General features: G+C 34.6%; 1 pseudogene; it reads right to left on the reverse strand.

Annotated features, from left to right (window-relative positions):
* Window positions 1-5,019: 5,019 nt before the first annotated feature.
* On the reverse strand, window positions 5,020-6,705 carry LOC116117487 (annotated as a pseudogene).
* Window positions 6,706-10,142: the final 3,437 nt, after the last annotated feature.

Consider the following 10,142-nt stretch of genomic DNA (forward strand, 5'->3'; position numbering starts at 1 on the left):
ATCCACCACAAATCTGGCCGGAAAAGGCCAGATCCAAGGTCGGATGTGGCCTTCGACGGTCGGAAAAGGCCATCTTTGGCCGTCAGCGACGGCCAAAGATATGGCCGTCGTTGTCTGTCAACGATGGCCAAGATTTGGCCGTCATTGACAGTCAACGACGACCATTTGGCATTTTCCAATCAGATCCACCACGGATCTGGCCATTACCAACCATTTCTGGTGGTCGTGTGACCGTTGTGACAGATTCCGGCTACCACTAGCGGTGATTGCCGGACTCTGGCAAGTATTAGTGGGTGGGGGTGTTTTTATTAGTTTTTAAACTTTTTTCAGGGGGTATTTAATGAAATTAATAAACTTACGAGGTCTAAAAGTAATTAAAAAAATAGACTAATATTTTGGGAATAACATGCCAAACAATATTTAAAGAATAGGATTGAGAATATGAATAAAAACACACCCTTAGTAATCGCGTTAGTCAAAGCAGTCAACCCTCAATTTTAACAATAAGGGATGTCTTTGATAATTTTTGTAATTATTATGGCATGCAGTGTATTAGTATTACCTCTTTATGCATACATATGACTATATGAGTAGTGATGGCAATGGGCCGGGCCGGGATCGGATACCCCTTGCCCCAGGCCCAAGCCCGACCTCATGACAAAGGCCTAAGCCTGGCCTGGGCCCATCACGAGTATGACAAGTAAAACCCAAGTCTAACCCGACAGGTTTTTTGTAACCTCAGGCCCGGCCCAAGTCCAACCCGATGGGCTTTTTGTAACCTCAAGCCTGGCCCAAGTCCGCCCATTTTTATAATGCGAATTTTTAAATATTAATAAATTTCAATTTTTTTATTTTTTATTTTAGAAACAATTTTTAAATATTAATTTATTTTTGAATACTCACCAAATATATAAATAACTTTCCACAAAGTGCATCCATATCCATCCATGTAGGGTTTAGGAAAAATAAGTATATATATGTAGGATAATCTTGCAATTAAATATATAGTATAAAGGTAATTTAATATAATTAATACTAAAATTATCGGGCTGGACTGGGCTGGGCCTGAAAATATACCCAAGTCTGGCCTGTACCCAAGGTCCGACCTTAAAATCAGGACCAAACTCGCAAACATCGGGTAAAGCTTGATCTTTTAGGGTCGGGCTGGGTACCCGAAAATATCGGGCCATTGCCATCTCTACATATGAGGTATGTCGCAGCACACAAGTACGGTTTTCTTATTAATTCAATGCACAGTTTGTTCGTAGTATTTCTAATTACACAAGTAAAGCAAAAAAAACTTCATCAACATGGAGCATAATGATTGTGTATTTAATTGTTTATGGTGTTATTATTATTGACATATCGTGAGTCATAAAAAGAAAATAATAAAGGTAACATTTCATCAAACCTAAACCTACAGAAAAAACAATTACTCCCCTACAGTTTTCAAATAATTATGCCTTTTTTTCATCAGTTGCCCCAATAGTTTCAAAAAGTAATCAAATTAAGAACCCCCAAAACCCTAAACTCATCTAATCTCTGTTAAAATATCAGGGGCAAAATTGTCTTTTTATTTATTCCATATTTCTTATCTTTTTTTCCGAATATATATATATATATTTTTTTTTTTTTTTCTTGTCATTGTACACCCTATGTTTTATCTTTATGTAAGGATTTAACTCTTCTCATAAATGGAGAGCCACTATGTAATTTTAAAAGAATGTACATTTTCTATCTAATTATCTTCCATATATGACCACCAAAATCTAGTTTATTCATGTTGATGCGTGATTTTGACACCAACTAAACGCACGTATGAAATGTTGAGCAGACCTAGAAGACACGTGAATGCGAAAATGAGAGTAAATGCAATAGAAAACAGCGTTTAAAGTGGTTCGGATGCTAAGGAAGCGAATCCTACGTCTACTGATTTTTGTATTAATGATAGAGGTCAGGTCGCTTTAGCGGATTGACTTAGACCATCTCCAACCCATTGCACCAATTTGGTGCAAAATTGCACCAAATTGGTGCAAAATTTGGTGCAAAACACTATTCCATCTCCAACCCACAACACCAAATATTGCACCAAAAAGAATATTCTTTTTTTTCTTTTATTGTAATAATCAACAATTAATCTATTGTACTCATTATTTTTGTATATATTAATTTAAAAATTGGAATGATATTTTATAAATATAAATATTTGAAAATTATACTAATTTAATAGAATTAAGCATATTAATCAAATAAACATTACATTTAATATAGAAAAACATACATCTAATATAAAATGATACAAAAAAAAAAAAAAAAAAAAAACCAACAACAACACAAAGGTAAAATTCTATATTGATAGTAATTTAATTTTCCAAATTAGTATGTTCTTCCCAAAATGATCAATTAATGCATTTCGAAGAGCAGGTGAGCCTCTGTAGTTTAATATGTTCTTTTAATTTAGTGTTTTTAAATTAGTGTTAATTTTATTTGAGTTATTGTAGTTTAATATTGCATTGAATAAAGTTCTATTTTAATTTTTCATCATTTTTTAAATTATATCATATTATAAATAATAATCAAATTAAATTAAATACAAATACTCAAATTTGGTGTGATTTTTGGTGTAAAATTTATACTCATATTAACTTAACAAAATTAAAAAAAATCAAAAAAATCAAAATTAAAAAATATTATTTTTTTTTATTTCTGCTACAGTGCTGCGCCATTTGGCGCAGTGTTTGGCGTGGGTTGGAGTACCAACCCACGCCAATTGGTGTTTTTGCACCATTTTAGCGTGGGTTGGAGATGCCCTTACAAATGATTGTACAAGAGAGAGAATGCTATATATTTTTGAGAGAGAGTAGCTAATAAAGAGTAGAATGAGTGAATCCCACAACGAGAGAAGAGCTTTCAATTATAGGGGGATGGATTAAGGTTATCATACTAAATCTACGAGTTGGTGGGATTATCTGTGCAAATCCTTCTTTATGTACATTGCCCACCTTCTAGAGTGATTTACGCGATTGGTGTAGGGATTGGAAACGTGGAATCACTATAGCTTCTGGCTGGTCTGGCATCACTCACTTACTGACAGGAGTGTGCCGCTCCTATCCACACGCGACGTGGCTGCTTCCAACTGGCTGCGGCCTACCTAAGCTCTAACTTTTTATGCTGATTGAGTCTTGTGTCAGTTCTATATTTCAGGCATAACAATTCATAATCCAAGCCTCTCGTCATATTTCATTTATAATGTTGTCAATTTATTTCTCTCCAAGACAGAAGCTCGGATATAAGATTGGGAACATTGCACGTCTAATGTTAAACATACAAAGATAAGTAGTACAGGCATAGATTCAATGGAAGTTCGCAGAGTTTTACATATTAGTGCATTCTTATAGCAGTAGCTTTCTTCGTTTTACAAAAATAATACATAATTATGTATCCACTGAGAAATAAACATGATTAGTTGTTGGTGATCTCGTGCATGAGAACCGGACCATTTGAGCTAATATAAAACTAAGCAACATGCACTTCATCATCCTTTCATATGCAATATTATGTTCAGTGCGCTGCATATTTACGTTTAGAACTTCACATAGATAACTGCCAGATAGAATATGAGCAGTTAAAATGAGTTATAATTATGGAAACACCTCGAGTTCTTCAGAGATGACAGAAACTTGGATCGTTGAATACTTCATAATGATAATTGCAGATAGGTACGGCTCTCTCTTTCGGCCTTTACTCCTGAAACAAAGACTAAAAGATAGTGATTTATACGCTTGGACTCAGAAAGTAATCTCTTAGTTTCTACAAATTGATCAGTTAAATCAAGGGGAACATATATTTATAGCAAGGCTAATTAAAGGTTAATTTGTGGCTAGATCCTTAGTGTTGGTAGTTGGCTCAGTTGTCGAGGATTATAAGGTAGTTCTTACTCGGGGATCGAAATGAAAAAAACTCTAACCTTTGCCTAAGTATTTGGGATATGGCATGGTCCGGAGGATAGAATATTAATATAGTTTAGATTTATATATATTTATTGATGTATTAGAACTTGAAGTTCATTTAAGTTAGTTATAATTAAGTAGTTAGTCCAGCCATCAGCATTATATTATATGGTCCAATGAGCAGAATCTATTTATAGATTTCGTCTCATTTCTGAGAATCTCCTTTTTCTGATAACTCCTTCACTATCAGTTATATACTAAATCAACTGTTGAAGGTAAGATGCGAAATTGGACGACCGGCCGTACCCAGGTGCTCCTTACACGGGCCAGGTAAGATTACCCGATCTGGATCATGTGTTTATCCCAGGCCCGCCTCCGCCGGGCATGTTGTGAGTGGACTCGGGTTAGTTCCTACTTCCAGGCTTAGATGTGTTGATGTTATTCACTACCTAATCCGCAATTTCCAAGAGTATATTTCTTAGTCTGTTGTCATCAACAAGTGGGATGTGATGTTACCGATGTTATGATACTCATCAATAATATATTGATTTTATATATATATATATATATATATATAAAATAATATATTATTGATGAGTATCATATACATCGGTAACTTATATAATAAATCAAAATTTTTGAGTCAGTTAGACATCTTTAATTCTAGTCTTTATCAACCTATCATCACAGTCTTTCATTTAAATTATGAATGCTCAGACAGGAATCAAACTTAAAAGCATAACTAATATGTCTAATATCACAAGTACGTTAGAAAATTTCTTTGGATTCAGCGTCATTTAAAGCAGAATTTAATTGAAAGAAGATTTTAAGATGAAACAAAGACACATAACGTGAGGATTTTGTATTGAAAAGACACAGAAACTGCAGCTTACATGAACTTTGCAAAGGCAACAAACGGCTTTAACATTAACTAGACACGTCACGGCTTGCACTATAATAAAAACAATTAAAACGACAACACTTGGAAGCCACTAGGCCACTCCACACTCTCTGGCTGCCTCCATCGCTGACTCTAACTTGTCTTCCTGTACTACTTCTCCGTGCATGCTCAACGCCTACGGCTTGCTGGCTCCTTCTGAGAGTTAAAGTAAATAGTAGCCCAGGAGACCCAGACCAAATGCCTTGCAAAAAGCCGAGTGTTGAAGTTTGCACGAGACGCGCGGCTGCCACCGCCCTAATGGAGCCTTCTGCTGAAACAGCACCATGATGAAGCGATGAATGCCAACTGGAGGACGTGGACCCACGTATGGCAGAATCTCTTTCCTGCAACATTCATTCAACCCACTTCATTAAAACTACGTACATTAGCTAAATCAATATTCTAAAAGTATCATTTAATAGTTTGGAATCTAAGGCTGCAGTCTGAATGATGGACAAGTGGAGAGATATGAGATAGACATGTGTGTTCAAGAACACTAATCAACTAAGGAGATGATACAGATGGAGTCACAAGTGGGCAGGCTATCATCGACATGGGTGATACCTGTTGCTTCCAGAATCAAACACGTGCCAACATGCCGTGGTTTTGCATACAAAATTAAAAGTAAAACCCACCCAAGAAGAAAACGCATCCGTTACATTAATTAATAATGGGGAAATCGAAGAAAGAGAAGAAAGTGTGTCTGTATATGCACAAAGAATCGGAAAGAAAAGCTTTTATCATGTACACAGGTACGTAAACAAAATTTTGCATTTGAGAAAACAGAAAACAGAATAGGGTTAATGAGCTAAACATTTTGTTTCTCCAGAACATGAAAGCATACTCGTACCACGTGCCCAAGGAATAGAGAATTAATAGTTGTGTTGTATCGATCATTTGGAAATGTTGCGGCGTGGACAAATGTTAGAGTAGTATTGGTGTTGGCGTAATTCAGAAAAACATGTATGCTCATGATCATCCTGATGTGATGTGATGTAACCCTAAAGAATTTCTCAAAAATTATCACATTCATGCTCCATTTTGCCGCGTACTATGTAGAGTGGACACTGAGAACAGTTCTAAAGGCTTTATCAGTGTCAAAATCAATGTCCAGCTATAACGAGCTCTTATTTTAACTACATGAACTTCGAAAAAGATATCTCGAAATCTTATTTAACACATGTATGCATGCAGCCAGCAAAATCGAAAGAAATATTTAATTTCTGGAGGTAATTTTGTTTTTCTGGCCATGCATGCAGATGAAAATATTAATATTTGATCATCAGATCATAGCATTTAATTTACTGCCCCATTTTCACCTTTGGTTGGGTTAGTGCACCCAGGAATGTCCACGGCGATCCTGAAAACACAAACAAGATTGCATGAATGAAGAGAATAATTAAACCCAACAGAGAAGAAGTAAATATTAATTAAGTTGGCGCGTTGGAGGAACAAATTTTCTGACCAGTGAACCCATTCTCGCATGCTGGGTTCGCTGGGGCTGGGTGCGTCGGATCAATCATCACCTACAGCAAACAATTAAACATCATTAATCTTCATATATCGCCATGCATGAAGTTATATAAAAATATATACACAAAAGAGTTTGAATGGAGAGCAAACCAGAGCATAAAGCTCATCAGAATGGCCAGTGATAGTGATCTTAGGGGATTGATAGCCATGGATGGCTTGATGTCAACCCATTAGTCACATGCTTAGCGCCATAGTAAACAGAAATGTTCACACTCGGAACAAACATGTCAACAACATCACCAATAACCCTCCAACAACAAGAGGGTCAACAGAACAAGCCATTGCCAACCCACAAACAAGAAGAAAAAGAAGAGAAGAATTGAAATTGGTGTGAGTTTGAAGTGAAGAATGGTAGGGTTATATAGCGCCGTTAGAGGAAGAGGGGGTGGTGATAGTGTAACCTATAGGACATGCATAGGGCATAAAAAAGTTGATGAAAGCAGAGAAGGACACGTGTGGAAACCCGCCTGAGAAAAACACCATCGTTTTGTTTCATTGTAACAGATGGATTGCATCAACGCCGTCGGTTACAAAAAACACACGTTACAAATATTGTAAAAGCTCCATTTCAGCATTCAAATCATGATAGGCATCAATTCAAATAGAGACAAAACAACTTCGTGGGTCCAATGCAGAATCAACGGCTACTAATGGAGCTGTTTGGTAGTAAAATTAGACCAAAAAGTAGTGGAAAAACCCCCTAAATCTCACATGCTAGTGGTTTTATCAAATTTTGAAGGGTTATTTATGAGGAAATGGAGAAACCAGAGAGGATGATTACGGTGAGATTCTTTTTACATGAGTTAGTGTGTAAAATGCATGTAGACAACTCAGTGTGATTGTGCTGACAGCCGTTAGTTTTGTAGTGTCAAAAAGTTTAGTGGTATGACAAATTAGACAAGAGCAAAGACGTAAGAAAACATGTAAAAGATGAAAAGGAGTTGGTGTACCTAATCTTTTCCGTTTGTTCTGTGGATGTATTCTTGTGTGGGCGACATATGAAGGTGTTCGACTCAGTTTATATGTTTCCATTGAAAGCCTGCCATTTGACTGCTATATATGGAGAGGGCATGCATTTGATGAGATCAGCTGATAATTATGGATTGGTTTTGCGAAGAATGGTAGGAGTATACACATTAATTTAGGTGAAGATGCATGTTTGTGATGATCAAACCCAAAAATAAATTGCGAGGTTGAAAGAGACATGTATTTAACTCTTCGTTGTAGTAGATGCAAACCTTTTAGTTATTCGGGTTAGCTATATCTAATAGTCTCGTGTGTCGTATAAAAGAGACACCTATACATATGATTGATTTTATATGATATGAACATGATTGCACTCGATCTGTCGATTAAGTCTAATGCCTTAGAAATTATGTTTAAAATCATCTATTTATATATATTAGGGTCATGGAAATGAGAGTGGAAAAGGAAGAATATTACCCTTAAAGTTTTCAAATTTATTATTAGGAGAACAATTTTCACACTTTTTTATTATATAGGCCCTCAAGTTTGAATAAGTATTATGATACCCGTTTGTCTTATTAAAAGAACACTCAAAATTTAAAAACCTATCATGATACCCATTTGCCCTAATTTCATTACATCATCGCGAGTTTACAAAACACTTTCTTACAATACCAAAGTTATATTTTACCCAACACTTTTTATAAAACCAAAGTCACCATTTTACCTATGTAGCACACTGATGGCGAAAGGGTATAAATGATACACAATTTTAAACTTTGAGAGCCTATTGATTAAAAATGCAACATTTATCATCCAATGATAAATTTGGAAACATTAAAGATAGTCTTAGAGATTCTTCCGGCTGAAAAGATCTTACTGACCTGTCATTTCACTTCATTTTTGTTTTGAAAGCTTCACATGTCGATTTGGGTTGGCAATTAGGAAATCTGTCAACAACAAATAAAGAAATAAACATCTTATATATATATATATATATATATACCTACAAAAGAAACGAGGATGAAATTCTTATACTTGCAACTTCATGAAAGGATAAAGAGCATGCTGCTTCATTATAAACGAGAAATTTGCCTTCATTATACTAATCTGTTAGTTCTAAAATTAACAAACTACAGTTTTTTCTAATTCTTGTTTTATTTCTATTTTATTTTTCTATGCAAGGTGAGAGAACAAGAAGATTATGATCAAACAGCTATGAGAGAACAAAATGCAGCTTCAGACAATTGAATTATGTGGTTGAGGTGGTTCTCTTTCAAGTGTGAATAGGAAGTGTAGATGGTGGTGTTTGTGGAGAATGTGCAGGTTGCTGTGTAATGAGTACATAGGAAATTGTTGTTGAGATATTGGAGAGGTTACTGGAGGTATATATATAGGTTCAGAAGAAGCAAGTGTGAGCTAGAATAATGCTTATGAATCGGAACTGCGGGATCATGTACTGAAGGGGCATGGTAATTGAAGATAATTAATTTAACTTTGCTGAGATTTATTTCAATGCAAATGATATTCACTGTTTTTTATTTCTTCTAATCTATACATGAATACACCTATATTGTAAAAGATATCACATTTCACATTATCACTTATATTTTGTTCATCTGTATTATGCCTAAGAGGGTGTTTACTGCGATAACTCACTCTCACAAAACACCTCATACTATATGTAATGGAATTCTATAAATACTGATAGTAAAACCAGATATGATGAAGTGATAATGGGATATCCTGCAGTATACTCTTGAAATCAGCTAGAAGGCTTCAACTAGTTGAGAAGGCAATATCTACATGAACAAATCAATGACCACTTTGAGATTCAAACACCCCACCCTTATCTCTTTCATTTGAACATTTCTAGCATACAAGAATCTAATGGAACACTGAAACAAAATGGTATAACTATGCATTCAACCACATCATAAATAATTAGATTCCAATAACATTTTGATATGCAATAAAATCAATAAAAAATCATTAATCGTCTAATTTTCCTCACACTCTAAAAACTTATTAAGAAAAATAAAAATACCTTCTTAATTTGATTAAAAAATTCTAATAATTAATTAATCTATATCTATCTCCAAAAGATTAAATAAATTAAGAAAGATGGAAAGAAACGTACCTAGAGATTTAATGACCGATGATCTGAAATCCGCGAACAAAATTACGTGCAATGTAACACGAACAACATCAACACAAGTTGGGGTTTGTACCGACCATCTATCATTATCTGACTTTATTAACTTAACTACAATATGATTATCAAAAATAAAAATAAAATTCAAATTATGCTTAGGGTTTCTAACATTGGGGAAATGCTTAAACATGGGGTAGATTTTTTAAACAATTAAATGTGAATTTCCAATCAGAAATTTAATGAAAAAAAGATAATAATAAAAAGAAAATAAAAGAAGATGAGATAGAAGTATTACACAAGCGTTAACATCGAAAATGATGATAATAATTGGTAAAGTAAAGCGACGAATCAGATATAGACACCTGGCGAATATACGAACGATTTACCAATAGATGATTGGTTGTAATTTATTTTATCACCAACATAGAAAGGAAACGTAATTGCATTAATATTTCTATAAATTCATGAATGTGTGTGGGAAAATTGACAAAAAATGGTTTAGAACTAATTATTTGATTAATACAGTCGTGATTAATGGAATAAAATAAATAAATAAAAAATGGTAGAATATCTTGAGAAAAAAGGCTCGTTAAGTCTC

This window comes from Pistacia vera, unplaced genomic scaffold, assembly GCF_008641045.1.
Source record: "Pistacia vera cultivar Batoury unplaced genomic scaffold, PisVer_v2 Contig811, whole genome shotgun sequence".
NCBI classification, from domain to species: Eukaryota; Viridiplantae; Streptophyta; class Magnoliopsida; order Sapindales; family Anacardiaceae; genus Pistacia; species Pistacia vera.